This window comes from Chamaea fasciata, unplaced genomic scaffold, assembly GCF_029207755.1.
Source record: "Chamaea fasciata isolate MVZ Bird 193981 ecotype frontalis unplaced genomic scaffold, bChaFas1.0.hap1 SCAF_5, whole genome shotgun sequence".
NCBI classification, from domain to species: Eukaryota; Metazoa; Chordata; class Aves; order Passeriformes; family Sylviidae; genus Chamaea; species Chamaea fasciata.
This window is the reverse complement of record NW_027094090.1, coordinates 18,061,143-18,078,581: the sequence shown is the minus strand read 5'-3', so window position 1 is coordinate 18,078,581 and position 17,439 is coordinate 18,061,143. Positions and strand designations below refer to the sequence as shown.

The following is a 17,439-nucleotide window of genomic DNA, read 5'->3' as shown; positions in this document are numbered from 1 at the left end:
GAGTCTGCATCTTTAGATAGATGCAGAGAGTAACTTGACAAAGCCCTTAGAAACTGAATTGAACTTTTAAGTTGATCCTGCTTTGTGTAGTGAACAGATAAGATGACCTCCAGATGTTCTCTCCAGCAGAAATTATTTTGTTGTAGTGTGACCTATCCCATTTCCCAAGCTGTGTAAGGACAGAACAGAGATCTTGCTACATACCTCAGAGTACATTCTTCCTCTCCCTCCTGGATAGATTGATACCCCACATAAAGTTCCCAGTGGTACTTCGCCAGCAGTTGAACAACAGAGATGTGAAAGACTATAAAGGCCTGATTTTTAAAAGATAGTCATCATTATTAATGAGCACAGCCCAAGGAGGGAAAAAAAGAAAGCATTTTGAATTCAAACTAAAGTATAAAAATATTTTCACTGGCTTTGTTCTTTTCTTTTTTTGGGGAAAAGGAAAATAAATGAAAACCAGTGCTATAACTATAGCTGTTTTTCCCTGCATGTTTTATCCATCATTACCTGCATATGAATTGTGCACAAATAAAGAAATTATGAACATGAAGCATGATTGGTAACATTTCAAAGAAGATTCTTCATCACTGTGGGAGGCATCAGACACATTCCACTCTTCCAAATCCTTGAGAGTGAAGATCTGCAGCTTAGAATTCAACCAGTGGCTTTCTGCTTCTGACACAGACTGCCTTTATATGAAGTAGAATTGAAGGAGTTTGAATGCTTGTAATGAATCCCTCTGAGAAACAGTGTAATTGGTATGGCATTGGTCTGCTCTATTCCCTCTGCCTGAAGGATAACTACTACATTCTCAGATTTCCCTTAAGATGAAAGGACTTTGGCTGACAGATGCCTTATCCATTGAATGCATTGCTATAATCCAAACCTGTATGAGGAGCAAAAATTTTCAGTTTCCCTCAAGTTTTAAGAACTCTGAATCACATATCTGAAGAGAAATAATATCTTTCTAGCTATAGCTCAAACCTATTTCCCCTTTTCTTTTATTCGCTACTGTTAAATCAACACCTTATAGAGGAGGAAATTGCTGAGAGCTACATAGCTCAGATGGATGTTCGTGTGCATCACCTTTTGTTTCAATGGTGTTTGGATGTTTAGCTCCAATTTTCTCCTTTTACCCAAAATACTGTTGTCTGAATACTGTTGCATTAGGCAGTGAGAGCAGCTGAGCAGTACATGGAATATCTAGCATCCCTTCATTTTGGTAAAAAGCATTTTCTTCTTTTCCATACTTCTCCATACTTCTCTGTCTTTTCCTTAAGCTCCATTAGGTTTCTCTAGTTATTCTTCAAAACATACTCTTCTTACTAGTTGTTATTTGCTGATTTTATTCTTTGTAGTTTCATTTCTATCTCCCAGTCAGCTTTTGGCCCTTGACATTTACATGTTGCATTCTGATCTGGATTTATGTATTTCCTCTTATTTATTCCTTTGTTTCTGGTTTTCTTGTTTTATCTTAATCCATCTTTGCCCCTGCCTTTTCTCTCTTTGCTGATACTCTAATTATACTTTCCCTTATTAATTCCAACCTCTCTTTCCATGCAGAAAATGTCTCTTTGTAGTCACGAGTCTGTTTCCTACCCTAAAAAATTTCTACCTTAAAAATTTCTGTTTTCCCACAGATCCTTTCTAGGGAGGATGATAATATGTCAGTTTCCTGCTTTTAGTTACATGTGCTCGATATGCATATATTAATTTTCCAGTTTCCTATTCCTTTACTATTGCTCTCTGTTCATCTCCCCTGCAATGAGTGAAATTCCACTGTACAGGCCAGCTATCAATAAGAATAATATCTTGATGAAGATAAAATCTTCTGTCTGATTTGTTTCTATTATGCTTAAGTCAAAAAGGTCAGCTAGAAATGCAGAGACATTCACAGATGAGCAGAATGTTGTGCCCTGCTCTGAACACCAGTACCGACTTCAGACTGGAATTGTAGCCTCGATAGATTTTGAATGATGCCAGGGAGTGAATTATTCAATTAGGCTGGCATTGTCACAAAGAAGCTTGAGAAATGCTAAGGAAAACCAACCAAAGCAAGAGTGTAGAGTGTTTGCCTTTTTGAAGATGTTTCCTTCCCTGAAATTTTATTTTTACACAGTCAAGACCTCTGCTGAGGTCTACATGAAATAAGGTTTTGTTTGCATCTAGCTCAGACTACGTCACTTTTTGAAACAGATGAGAAGGGTTTGGGTTATCACAAAAGTTCTAAAATAGGCATAGTATCAAAGTAGAAATAATAGGGATCTCTTCATACGTATGAAGACCTAATATTGGGAGACCAAATTCTAAATCCAATAAATAAAATATTTTCACTTCAGTGCTAATGATTGGATAATTACAGTAGAGCCCAGAACAGAAGTCAGAGGCAAAGAAAGATTTGTAATAGGTGTAGTGGAAAAAAAAAGGAAATGGCAAAGAGCACATTTCTGTGTCATGACAGGATTTTTCTTTGCCAATTTGGTTTTCTTGAGGTAAAAGAGAAGTACTCTTTTTTGTGATTTGAATTTCTTTATTTTATCAACATCTTGCTGGAGTGCAGAAGATGTCTTTTTTTTCTTTTTCCTGAAGTACAGTGTACTTTGAGGAATGGCTTTCAGAGAGTATGATGCAAGTGCATCGCTAAACTATTCACCAGGACAAATAACAAAGACATTATAATGATGAAAATTACATCACTAGAGGAAAAGTTTATTCTGTCCAAGAAAATGTATAAATTGCAGATTTTCTTCAAAAAGCTTTCTTCTTGTAGTTTCATTGTTAATTATAAGGCAAGCATTGTTTTGATGTTCTAAGAAACTGCTCTAAGCAGACAATGAGAACGCAATTACACTCTTCTGTCTCTGTAGACAAAAGCATGCTTGACATTAGAGCCTAAGTTCTGGAAAACCTACACTCCATTTTGTCTTTAAAAATTTCAATTTCTTCATAGCAGTTTGAATGGTGCTGTGTTTTGGATTTGTGACAAAAACATTGTTGAAAATACAGCAGTGTTTTAGCTCTTGCTGAGCAGTGCTTCATGGGTTAGGGCCTTCTTTGTTCCTCATGCTAGGAGGAGATTGGGGATGCACAAGGAGTTGAGAGGGGACACAAGCAGGACAGCTGACTCCAAATGCCCCAAGGGATGTAACAGGCCATATGGTGTCATGCTCAGCATATAATCTAAGGGAAGATGGTAGAAGGGGGGATATTTGGAGTGGTGGTAGTATTTTTCTTCCAAGGTAACTGTTAAGTGTTTTCCCCGCTTTCCTGGGCATGATTGAACACCTGTCTGCCCATGGGAAGTGGTGAATGGATTCCTTGCTTTGTTTTGCTTGTGACCACAGCTTTTGCTTTCCCCAATAAACTGTCTTTATCTCAACTCATGTTTTCACACTTTTACCCTTTTGAATTTCTTCCTCAGCCCATTGAGGGAGACTCAGTGAGCATCTGCATGGGGCTTGACTGCCCTGTTGAAACACAACAAATACTGCAATCACAATGCACTTCAGCTTAAAGGTGTGGTTTCTTTATTGAGTGCCTGAGAAACAAAAATACGTGATCCTTTCACAGTTTAATTATAGTAACCTGTATTAATTGTGATAAATACGTTGGTAATTTGAACTAAATTACAACAAATAGTCAAGAGACAAAGGCAGAAAAACAACCAAGTAGAAAAGGAGAAAGGAAAAAAAAGTTAAAATACTTCAGAGAAGATTTCAGTCTCCTCTCTCTGGTGCCTTTGTTTGTCTCCCCTTTTATTATCTTTGGTCAATAGTCTAGATCATGGCTCTTAGAGATGTTCAGAGAACTGACAGGCCCATTGGTTCCTTGAGCTCATTGATTCTCATTCTTTCTTTAAGGGCACTGTCAGGAAGGTATAAAAATTGGTAAAGCTCCTTGGCTCTCAAAGTGCATTCTTTTAGAAGATGTCAAATTAGATGCTTTAAATCTACAGCTACAACACCATATAAGAAAAGTTTTGAGCCTTATGCTGTTTTTTGTTGTTAATTTCTTCCTCGCTGAGTGGTAAACAAAAATAACTCTGTTAGAAGAACTTAGAAAAGTACAGACCACTGAATACTCCCTCTTTGTGGAGTCTTATAGATCTGTGTCAGATTATTGGCATTTTTCTTCCTTAGGCACAACAGTGTACATATTTTACATTATTATTATTATTATTATTATTATTATTATTATTATTATTATTATTACTGGGTTAGAATTCATGAGACCTCCATCCCATTGGTTAGATTTGAGTAATAATTTTGAAAGCTACTAAGAAGGCAGCAGCTACAGGACATGAATATGCAACCATGTGGTATGATCATATGAAAAATTTGGAAAGTCAGTCTAAAGCAGACGATATTTCAAAGCTCACAGAAACTATTTCAGTTCTATCCAGCTACTTATTATAGGAACACTTCATATTTATTTATTCTAAGCACGTCAAGATTTTGTTGTCCTTCCAGTGTCACCCAGCTCAGTTGCACAGTGGGACAGCTCACTCAAGGTCAGGAAAACAGTAGTATGTGCTCTCTAAAATACGAGGAAAGGTTTGGGGAGAAATGAAAGGAATTACAGACTTCCAGGTTCAGGTTTGCATGGAGGCTTCTGACACCAGGATGATTTGAACAAGTAATGTCCTGGCTTTGGTGATAGGGAGAAGCAGCATGTACTTGGAGATAAGAACTTGGTCAAATGTGACTGGATATCCCCAGGCTCATTCCCATGGCAATTTATTTGAAGATAATTTTAATGTATACGTCATGATCACTGTTTAGTAAACTGGAAAAAGATTTCTGTGGTTAATTTTGTCAAACCTTCTGTGTGCCCTGCAAGGTCTTGTCACTGATCCAGTCCTGATTCTTAGGAATGGAATCCTTCAATCATGTCCCAAAGTACTTTGATGAACTTTTGATTCATGGTATTGTATAGTGTTGAAATTGCATACAAAATATATAGCTTAGGACTGTAATGATAGATTATTTCTGACTGGTTTTCCATTTAAAACTAAAGTTACACATGGCTTAGTTACAGTAAAATTTGTATTCAAGTGCTCAGAAACATTAATCCTAAAATAAAGAGCTAATTTAATAATAGATTAAATGAACACATGATCTGCTTCAGCACAGTAGGTGATCAATGTTTAATACACCCTTGCTAAGTTATGTAAAGTCTAGTCACACCCTTCATTAAGATATGTTGACAGAGAAGTTCATTTAGTTGGACAAATACCAGGATTCAAAATCCAACTCTTAATTATGTTAAATTATATATGGTGAGTGAACAAGAGTGTGGACATTAGCAGTGAATAAGACTGTGGACAAATTGATTAACTACAATTAAAATGCTTGTGCATCTGTAAGATTATCCTACATGTCTGAAAACGAATACTGCTTTGATGTGCAGCAAAGCATTTACCCATAAGCTAACTGAATGCAATACACACTGTAATTAGCAAGATGCATTTGCTTCAAACTGCAAAAAAAGTATTGCCTGAATGATTTTAACATGTTCATTTTTCTTAGCATAAATTTTGGGTTGAAAAACAATATCTCATTGAAGAAACTGAAGATTGAAAAGAAAACAAGGGCCACTTTCTTACTGTACATACTTACCTGTGGTGATATCACTGCAAATATCATGCTAGAATAGGATCTCATAAAAATGCTATTTTCTACAAAATGAAGTATTATTAGACATGTCAAATATGTAAATGGATCTCCATTAAAACACCTTTTAATTACACAGATTTAGTTTCTATTGGTAATAAATATGTATCTGCATGACAGAAAATGGTGTTTAGGGAGAGCACAAGTGTTGCATGTGTGCATATATATGTGTGTGTGTGTCTGTGTGCATGTACATACACTTTAGAAAAGATTCCTGACTAGTGCAGAAATGAGGCACTAACTGCAGCTTCACAATTTAAATAAATAACAGCTATCATTGCATTTCATCCTTTTGATAATGGCCACAATTCCTTGGACAAATTGCATATGACCAGTTAGGTTCAAAAGACTGTGATGTAATTAAATTAAATTTACATAAGAGCATCTCTGCTCCCATGTAAACTGCATGAGAATTAAAGAACAGGGAGTCAGACGGAAGCGTCTCACAAGACTTGTAGATACAGTTTTTCCAGACCTCTGCATTTCAAATAAGGTGAATGAATAAAATCCCCTGACTAATGCAAATTCACCCTGTCTGCCTGGGAGAGAGAAGCACCAGAGGCTTGTCATACCTATTGTGTATTAAGTGAAATATTTCATCACTTATTCCTGGAAAATCAAAAGAGCTTTAGCCTAAGCGTAAGTTTGCTTAATTTGTACCCTATCACTTTATTCAAAGCAGCTTGTCTTTATCTTCCCTTTTTAATAGGAACAATATAAGGAAAATTAATATGTGCAGGAATGCAACATTTATGGAAGTGTTTTGATCAATAAATTTAGTTTTCATGACACAATGTAAAAGGGATTTTCTATGTTGCATGCATGAAAAATACATTGTTTAGTAATCATTCTGATAATATGTTGTTCTAAATGCAAAGCTTGATGTAACTGTGCTATTAAAATATATTCCAAAGAATATCTCTCTTGTCATTTTAGCTCAAGCTGGTGCATAAATTTCCAGTTGAAAAGAAATATTCTAAGTTAATCTTCTCAAGAAGTGGCTGAATGGTCCTCATGAGTCCTTGCAAGGCTTATAAAGACATAGTATCAGAAAGAACTTTTTCTGGCAAGATGTGTATTATGTGAATTCAAACACATAATTCTACCTATAATTAAGTGAAACTGTACTCATAAGTCCCAAGCCCTAGAGTGTTTCATTGTAGACTTCACAGATCAGAATGGAATCCTGAAAACACTAGAAATAGAACTGAATGGATTCATTCTGTTTGAATTTTTATGGTAATTCAAGGTGTATTCAACCTAATTAAATATCCCCAAGGAAATCCCTTTTTGTATACAAAACTGGGCTTTATCTAGCAAGACACACATCCTCCTGAAGTGAAGCAAGATCTCTACTGGCATAAATTTGGACTGTAAGTTCTGTCTTAGTGTAATTTTATACGGTTGAAACAGCCAAGAATTAATTATTTATAATTTCCCTACTGCATTTTGTCTATGGACTGACACAAATAGGAAAACTCTAGTCATTTTAACAGTATTTCATCACCAGTGAAAAGTATCACATAGCCAAGTATTTTCAAACTTGACAACAGTGATCAAGGAAACTGATACCCATTCATATCACCAAATATCACAGCGATACTGTGGACCAATATGCTTGGGGTTTTCTCTGAAGACAAGAATTGATCCTCTTCTGTGGAATTCTTCAAAGAACACAAAAGACACAATTGTGTAGCTATGCCTAGAAACAGGACATTTGGTTTTAATCTGCACAGTCTTTGTATAGTCTGAATATACTGGTTTTCTCAAATCCAGGACTATTCTATGAAAGCTTAATTCAAGGAATAGATGAGCCATTAAAAAGATTATTAGCACTCCTTCTTTATCACCTTTTAAAAAAAGTATTTTATTTTTTTAAAATTATTATCTGTTTTCCCTTGCTGAAAGGTTACAACATTTCATGCATCTCATTTCTTCCTCCTCCACCCTGTAATCTTTTGTAGGCACATATATGCTCCTTTTCTCACAGATATTCCCTCTAGCATGGATTATTTCCTTTCCGTTTAATCCTTACAGGCTGAGATGCTGTGCTTAACAGTCTTACACAAGTTTGCATAGAAAGCCTCTGTTTAGTTGATGTGGATCACATGGCTGCCAGGCTAGTTGGACAGAATTCAGGCTGGATAAAAACTGTATATTGTGTAGCAGGGAAAAATTACTAAATTCACATTGTCATAGCAAATGAGCATTAAAGCCATTTAATTTATACATGATGTAATTATGTGAGACTCAGAATTCAGGGTACATCAAAAAAATCCCAGATACACACAAACTTATGAACACCTTCCTATAGCTAATCCACCAAAGTTATTGTTACCACCAGCTTACACTCACTCAGCACTACACTTAGTAATCCCCTGGTGACTGCTTAATCCATTGATTGCCCTCTTGCTCTTGGAGACATGGTCTATCTCAATAAAACAACCAGAGATTCTTTAAGAAAAATATTAAAAAGTCAAGAAGAAACATCTTAAGAAAGGGAAAAAATGGCCATTGAGAGAGAAAGAGAATTTTAGAAGTCATAACTGTCTATGTCATAACTGCTTATGCCTTATTTTATTCAAAGACATGCTGAACTATCATTAAAACGAGACAGTAGAAATTGAGTCATCATGAAAAGGACTGGTTGTAATTTATGAACCCTATTTCTTAACATATACAAACTCTTTTTAAAATCACAGTTTACAACAAAATCGTAATTGTAACAAGACACTCCTGTGTGTGAAATATGAAGTATTATTTCGTGCCTTATTGCACCAGTGGCACTTGTCTTTAACTGCATGCCAGGCAAGAAATAATATTCCATTATTCACATTCCACAGTGTCTTTTGGTTCACATATTTTCCTGCATTCTCAGCATTATACAGGGCACTCTGAATACAAAGGAACAATGCAATGCAAGTGCTCAAAGCTCCCCTTGGAATAGTATTTTAGACCTCATCCTGCAAATAGTTGTTTTGCTGGTTTTTTCCCCCCATACTTAAAATTATAAGAGTTGAAAGATTGAAAGTTTATGAACCCTTTTACAGTTTCTCCACTAACTACTTTCATTTCACAAGACCAATTTTACTGGTTTTTGATTTTTTTTTCTTTTTGTGTGGGTTTTGGTTATTTGTTTGTTTGTTTTTGAATCACAGTGTTCTGGTCTCTTGTGACAGTATAGGGTACTTGTGAGGCTTTTTATCAGAATGTGCAGATGATGTGCAGGTGATAGAACTAACCTCATTCTGGAAGCCTAGTCTGTGGAATACCACCAGACCCTGAGCACTGTCATGCATCAAAAAGATTTGTCATATTCTGAAGTTTAAATGTAAGGCATTGCATTTAAATTTGGCATTGCTCATCTGAGTTCTCCAGATCATTTGTGGAGAGCAAATACAATTTATTTAATTTGTAAAACCTTGGAGATCTATAAGAAAAGAAGAACTAGCTATACAGATATAAGTGGTAACAAAATGTGTTGCATGCAAACCGATTTAGAATTGGTAAATCTAAGGAGTGTTTTAAGTTGTCAGTATTCTTTTAACACAATTTCAAAGAGATTTGGATCTAAGCAGTTCATTATGTTGTATTTTGAAACTGTGTAGAATTTACTACATGTTTGCCCAGTTCTTTCCAGATACATGTAGTTCTTTTTTAACTACTTAGACTTTTTCTCTTCTTGAAAGTTGTTAGAAAATATCTATTGAATTTGTGGTTTTGATCTATTTCTGTGCAGTTGCGGATATTCAGTACTGCTGTATTTAGAGCACAGTTGTATTTAGCTGAAAACAATATAAAAATAAACTGTGAAGTTACTTCAGAATGAACTTTTTAACATGAAAATAATATCCTGGGGGATCTGTTGAATGGAGTCAGAAACAAAATAACACTTGGCTAAGAAATGAAATTGAATGGCTTGTTAAGCCAAACCTATGTGTTGGAGCTTGGTTTGAAAAATTACAAAAGTAAGAATATTCAGACAGAAATATATATTTTTGACTAACCCAAGGATCAAGTAGCTGACCAGCTGGGACATGGATGGATGATGTTTTTTATCTTATGAATGTAGGAAGAAGTATTCCAAGTAAATCATAGAGATTGGTTTGTCTTTCACACTTTAGCAATCCACAGAAGAAAACATAAAGTACCAAGAGACTAATAGTATGTCTTGATTCTTTACATCAGGAATATTTTACTTCCTTGAGATAGACCCAAACTTCTGTATGTAAAGGTCTCTTTTTTAACCGTCAGCAAATTTTGGCTCATAAAAAATAGCTACTTGAATAGACATAAAATGCTATATTTTAAAAAACATTATTTAAACCTTCACTTTTTATTTTGTTTCTCTTCATATTTGGTTCTGTCTTTAAAAATAAATGAATTATTATAATAAGATTATTTCATCCAATATTTTAAAAAAATAATTAAATAGAGGGATATTGAAGATCCAAATTAATATGTGTCTGTTGTATTTTAAAACTGATGAAGTGTAGCCCCAAAGGCCAAATCCTCTGTGCACTGATGGCTGTCCATTGTGCTCAGGACTTCCTATGTCACGAAGAATAGTTCATAGAGAAATTTAGCATGTTAGTCTTAGCCCAGTACAGGAGTCTCTGCATTTTACAACGAAATACTTACAGATGTTAGGGTCGGAGAATGATGAAGCTGAGTTTTGCTAACAGTAACTAAGAATGTTACTTGCTTTAGGTGGCTCAAGATTTCTCAGTTAATGATGTAGCCGAGGAACAAGATATTTTCAACTGATGCCTGCATATGAACAGTATATGAACAGAGATCCAAAGTCCCCAAACTCCAGAGCTGATCACCTGCTGATGCTGTTTGCTACAGAATCTGTGGAACACAATCATGGAATCATAGAATCATAGGTTTTGTTGGAAGGGACCTTAAAGACCATCTAGTTCTAAACCCCTGCCATGGGCAGGGATGTTTTTCATTAGACCAAGTTGCTCATAGCCTGGTTGTCTGGCCCTGAACACTCCCCATGGAAGGGACATCCACAGCTTCTTTGGGTCTTCTGCTGGTGTCTCATCACCCTCATAGTAAAGTATTTCCTCCTAATATAAAATCTAAACTTACCCTCTTTCAGTTTGAAGTCATTCTTCTTTGTCCTATCAGTACATGCCATTGTAAAATGTCCTTCTCTTTCTCACTTGTGGGCTCTTTAGGTGCTGGAAGGCTTTTCTAAGCTCTCCCCAGAGCCTTCTCATCTCTGGACTGAGCTGCCACAACTTTCTCAGCCTGTCTTCACAGGAGAGGTGGTCCGGATTTCTGGTCTTAGTGGCTCTTCTCTGTACTCACTCTAACAAGTCCACATCCTTTACTTGTTTGGTGTTTTGACCTGCAATAATTAAGAGACAAGCTCTTTATTTTCCCTGCTAGGCATTTGTAAACTGTTTACTGAAGTTTAATATCAGTCAGCAGCTGGGAATAAATCTTCAGTAATAAGTACACAAGAATTTTCAATGAACTATTATGTTATTTTTCTACAAAAACTGTAAGGTTGTTAAAACTAAAATTATTCATAGAATCTGTTTCCCAGTTTTGATAAGCTGCTTTCTCAGATAAAAATGTTAGTGAGAGACATCTGTTCCATATTACTAAAAAATACAATAGCATAATAATGTAATCAATAATGAGTACCATACACATAATTTGTGGGAAATTATATGACTAATTTTCTTTGTTCAATAGTCCATTACCTCTGATTTGGAAAATTCATGCTCAGGATTATGGCAGGGACTGGAGTCCAGCCTTGTATGTTTCCACTTGACTATTATAATCACCAACAGATTGTGATGGCTGTAGTCTCTCCATTTCTTATGTGTTTTACTTTGTATTTAGTGTGATAAGAGTTTGGGTTTTTAGAGAAATTGAAAATATTTTTTGAAAAATCCCATTTTTTCTAGATATCAATTCTGAAGTACATGAGAGAGAAAAGTTAGCAAAACCGGTAATTAATCCTACCAGTCCCTCTGACAGTAATAAATTTCCAAGAAGGAGGAAGATAGCTCTGGAGATGTTGCTATGCAACTGCTTTCAAATGTATATAAATCTGTTAGTTGTGGTTTGTTTATTTTTGCAGCCAGCACTCTCCAAAGAAAAAGTAAAAAATCTAGGCCTGGAACTGAAAAGTGCAGCCCACTGCTACCATTTGACATTATACATATCAATTTGACATTTGATATTATGTAGGTGCTCTTTGAAGCTTAGCAAGCTCCATGTTGAAATGGTTTCTCTGGTCAGATACTGCAGCCACACCGTGGCATTGACTTCTATGACCTTTGAGTATAAAGCGCAGTGAATTTGAATTAGTTTCAGCACAGTTACCCTTTCCGAAAGTGTATTTAGGGAGGCTCACTCAGTGTTCCCAAGCAACTCATTCAAATGCCCTTTATCACTGAAAGGAAACACTTTATATTTTGGGTTTTTTTTACTTAAGGGACTCATCTGTCTAAGCCTGACCTGCCTATTGAGTACAATAATACCCTTGAACAGTCTCTCACCCTATTTCAGCCCATCTCTTTTTTTCATTTCCACAGCACAGTTGTATTGCCTGTGAATTCCCATTACTGTTCTTGGCTGAGATCTGCAGTTTCTCAGACACTGCAGGGAGAGGCATTGAAGAGTGTAATACCAGATTTAGTGTCACTTAACTACTGGGAAAATTAAAGTATTGCTTTATTACTGCTTCTACTGCCAGCCTGGGGAGCAGCAGGAGACCTCCCTTACCTCATGGGTGGAAGGAGTTCTGGCTGCTGGGAGCTGGTACTGCTGAGGGTGGCACCTTCCCTACTGTGACCCTGGGACATGCTTCTGGACACCATGAGGTGGCCATGGCCAGGGCTGTCCCCCAGCCCGGTGGGGACACTTCCAGCTGAGACTTTTGCCTGCTGTCCCATAGCCATGGGGCTGGCCTGGTCTCTGCCTGTCCCTCTTCCACCCCAGCTTTCTCCTTTGGCCTTGGCAGGTGCGATGGGCCCTGGCTGCTCCGCCCTGCCCTGAGGCCCCTGGAGCGGTGCCTCCCAGCTCCCTGGCCTGGCCCTGGTCATCCCAACCAGTAGGCATTGCCTGAGGCTCACAGAACGGCTGGTATGCTGGGGGACCACATCCAACCCTCTTGTTCTGGCATCTTGGAACAGGCTGCCCGTGGCTCTCTACCTCTGGGGCTTGAAGGTTTTAATACCTCCACAGGTGCAGGTACCACAAACTCTCTTTAGCTGCCCTTACTGTGTCGCTCATACCTGGAAGTATTCAAACACCTCATAGCCCCAGGATATGTCTGGGTGCTGAACATAAAGTTTAGACTTCTAACTGAATCAAATCTGAGGATTACATTGTAAGAAGTGCATCCTCCTCACTGCTGTTTCTTCAGAATTTCTTACATTTCAGGTATCTACTTGCTGTGACTTCTCCTGCCTTACTGCTACACCTTATGGTCCAGAACACTTTGCTTGCCTGGAAGCCAAGAATCTCCTTTCTCAGAGGTATCATTTTGACCCCCATCTTGACCTTTTAATCTTAACTGTTTCACCTCCATGGGGTGACAAGATTGTTGAGCCTGCCTGAGATAGTAATAGCAAGCACAGATGTCTTTCAGAAAGACTTGCATGGTCAAGGAAGGTAACTGTGAAAGCTGATCAAGTGGGAAGGACTTTCCTGGTCTGTATTAGTTCTTATGCTGTTGATGTCTTGGTGGTGACTGTGAGTACCTTAAACTAGTAAATTAAATAACATTACTGGTTCCCATCATTTAGTCTTTTCCTCTTTATTTCTCCATAAAGAAGAATTATGACTATGGGACAGTATCTTGGCATTTCTTTCAGTTTATATGTTCACAGAGAATTTTTTTTATGGATGCAAGATTAAGTGGATTTTTTATTAAAAGAAGTAAAATCACAGAAATTCACCTGATACTTGTGTCAGAGAATTTTAATGCTATTAATAGCTTCTGAGCCTGCTCTTAACTCCACCTGAGGGACCCTGATAGAACTGTCCTCTGCAAAAATGGACTTTGGGTTTTTTCCTCTGTTCCTCATTAGAAAGATTACTGGTAACAGATTTCATGACAGGGCATTAGTGATCTTTTAGATTACCTTTAGATGGAAATTGTTTGGATTTTACATTACTGAGGCACTTTGTAAACCAGACATTTTTCCATAAGAAAACAGTGAATAGAGTAGTAAGGCAAAATTTTTACTTTAATTTTGATAACTAGAAAATACATTGTACAGATAAAAGCATTCTGAGTGATCCCAGTAATAATGTCTCTGGATAAGTGTATGCATAGATGTTGATTGTTGCTATAGAAGAACTTCATTTTGTTAGGAAACCCATTGAATAGACTAATTGTGGATTAAACCTTCAGACCGAAAGACTGCCTCATGGCTAGGAAAATCTGCTAAGTTGTTTTATCAGTTAAGTAATTAACGATGTTCAATGAAGTTAGACAATAAGCAATTAGTGAAGCTGTGCAGTGTATGGTCCTTGTACTAAAATTCACATTGTCTTCCCATTTTTGCCATCTTTGTTAGCTGAACAAAAGAAAACAAGGAAAATCCCACAAAAACACACAAATCTCCTCCCCACAAAACAAACAAACAAATAAACAAACAAACAAACAAACCCACCCAAAAAATCCAAACCCAACCCCAAATCTCTTAGTGAGAATAGCATGAAATTCATATCTTAATACTAGTCCTTTTGGCCTCCAGTAAAGTTTTGGTTATTGTAGACAGTCTTACATCCACAAAAAAACTTAACACTTCTTTCTTACCTTTATTTTCAGTTTTCATAAATATTGATCTCATATATCACTATAACAAGTGAAAAACATGTTAAAATGAATTTTTTTCAGGTATTTCAAAAAGAAACTCTTAGAAGAGAAGAAGCTATAGAGCCTGAACAAGTCCCATGTGGCCCAAAGCACCAAACATAGCTCTCTGATCTTCAGGGCTCTGGGAAAATTTTAAGTTACAGAGCATCTGCTTCTTGTCTCTTTCTTACCCTCTCAATCCTCACCCAAAAGCAGCCTAAACCCTCAAGTGTACAGCTTAAGGTAGAGATTATTCTTATCATGTGTGCTGCAGCCATAGGAAAGGAATAGACTTTATCACTAAAGAGAACCTGGAGATACCATTCATGTTTTTGACATGTTTCCAGTAAAGTCAATGAGAAAGCTTTCCTCTATCTACAGGAAGAGGATCTATCTGCTTTGAATACTCTCACAGGTTTTCAAGATGTGAACAGATAGGTGAACAATGTTTTTTGCATGATTATGTCCTTTCTGTTCTTCCCGTGGAAGTTATTTGTTCAATAAAGAATATCTTCATGTGTTACAAAACTTTCATCTGTTTCTTATCGTAAGCAAAACATGAAAATACTTGTTTGCCATTTTAGCAGCTTCAGGTAATCCCAAATAAAAAGTTTTCTTCAAATTACCTGATAATGGCTCATCCTGGGAGCAATCCGAGGTGTAGTCTTTGAGTCTTTTTCCTGAAAAGATACTATAAGACCTTAATTTTGCCACCAATATCAAGATATTCAGAGTATAACAAATTACAGGTAATTATTAAATTTTCAAATTATGTCCAATATTCCTATCCTGTTTTTGCTGTGCAGCTGTGTCAGGTGGTTATTCTGTCTTTACTGATAGGTTAAATTTCAGAAAATTTAGGTTATATTTAAGAAAAGAATTGGCTTATATGATAGTAAGTTACTGTTTCTTGAGACAGAAGGTTTCTTGCTATCCTGTGTTTCTCTGATTCTTATACTCTGGTCTAAAAAGGCATTTCTCTATCTGAATAGAAGTTTGGGATCTGCTCCTCAACCAGGGCCTGCAAGAAGCTCTGTATGTTAAACAAGTTATCCCTGAGATATTGCATAAGTCTGTATAAAGTCACATAGCACTAAAGCTGTGAATGTCCACTGCTCCCTCAAAGGATACTAGGGCTTGTAAAACTTGGATTTATATGTAACACCTTTGCTTTATTACACTATGCAGAACATAACAGCATCAGTTTTTCCTGTGAGTGAAACTGGTGATAAAGTCTCAGAGAAGAGGTAAATTTCTTCCTCCAACTTCCATAAGCTCCTGCCTTTGATGTGTTTTCTGAGCTGCTTACATTGACTTCAATTGCAAATCCAGCTCATTATGTGCTTTGAGCATTCACTTCAACAGAGCCTTTTGATTAAGCAGAATCTAAGAATGTGACTCTCCCTGGTGCTCCCTAATTCATGGTAAGCATTAAGAACAACGTTGCTGCTGTAAATGACAGCGGATCAGACAAAGCTTTTATATACATCAGTTACCTACTACTGCAGGCCTTGTTTGAAATGCCTAGTGCTTAACTACATTCTACCATGCAGCCTTGTGTCACACTGTAAAGGGAGTATCAGGATGACTGCACAGATGTTCCTGCAACCCCTGCAAAACCCAGACCTTTACCACAGAGACCACCATCCTCCTTAATGGATTCTATGCATAATAAATACAGACTTAATGATGAATATCTAAACTCACTTAGGGTGATAAGGCTGGTTTTCATCCTCTGCATGTTGTAAAGGGAGAAAATTGAGAGACATATGCCTTTAAACTACAGAGGGAAAACTGCTAATTTCCTGTCTGTGCAGAATATTTTCATGGTTTGTTTGCTTTTATAAGTATTTGTTAGCACCTGAACACCTTTGAAGGGTTGGACATTGACAGTTATTCTAAATAAATAAGCCTATTTATGATGCAAACAAGGAGATGGTAAATGTTGTTTGATTTTTCTATCTTATTGTCTTATATGGACCTTGAAAGAATTTGGTCATCTAAACAGTATTTTAAAGTGTGAGAAAAGTTAGAAAATTTGAAAATTCCATTCTGTGGCAAATGCTGAAGTTTTTATTGTGATAGTAAGTAATTGATGAAATAGTTATATTAGTAATAGGATTAGAAATGTAAAAATTTATATTGCAAAAGAACACTATTACTTCAATTTATTTAAAGGAATGTGATATAAATAATAGACTATGTAAAAAATGCCAGATAATATTATGTTGTGACTCAAAGTGTGATATTTTATTTCATTATATTACTTTGACTTGACATAATGCACAGTTGGTATGGTTTAACAATTACAGTACATTAAATTAGCAGCAAAACTTGCACATTTTGACTTTGGTAAACTAGGAGTGTTTCATAAGGTCAAAATAAAGTATGTTAACACTTAACAGAATATGCTGCTTCTGTTATTTCTTGTACCTTTAAAAATTACTCAGGTAAAAACCTTCAATTCCATCAAATCATCATTTTCTAACATGATGCAGCAAAATCTTCTCTAGCAACAGTGAAATGCATGTTAGGACTGTTAGGTTAATGAGCCTCATCTCCTTTGTCTGTATCCAAGCAATACACCTTTATGGCAGCTGAGGATCTGTCCTAACTTTCCTCTTCATCCTCTCTTCAGTCAATGTTTTTCCTTTTATCATGTTGGGAAACCTAGGTCAAACATCTGAGCTTTACATTTTGGTTTTGGTCACTCTGATCTCTCTCACAGTGAATCTCTTAGTCACAAGCCAGCTGCTGAGAAGACTGACAGTCTCATGGGTCTTTCTTTGATGTCTGGCATTTCCAGTTCCCCAGAGTAATGCAGTTGTCATGAGAGGTCATGATCAGGGAGACTAGGAGCAACCATTAGGTTGCCAAGGCCAGTCACATGCTGGCCTTTAAAGAGCAGGACTGAAACATTGGGCC

General features: G+C 36.6%; 1 long non-coding RNA gene across 1 annotated transcript in view; it reads left to right on the top strand.

Annotated features, from left to right (window-relative positions):
• The window catches only part of LOC136290130 (uncharacterized), a 477,979-nt gene that overhangs the window by 24,952 nt on the left and 435,588 nt on the right, over positions 1-17,439 (top strand). The gene's annotated exons all lie outside the window — the stretch shown is intronic.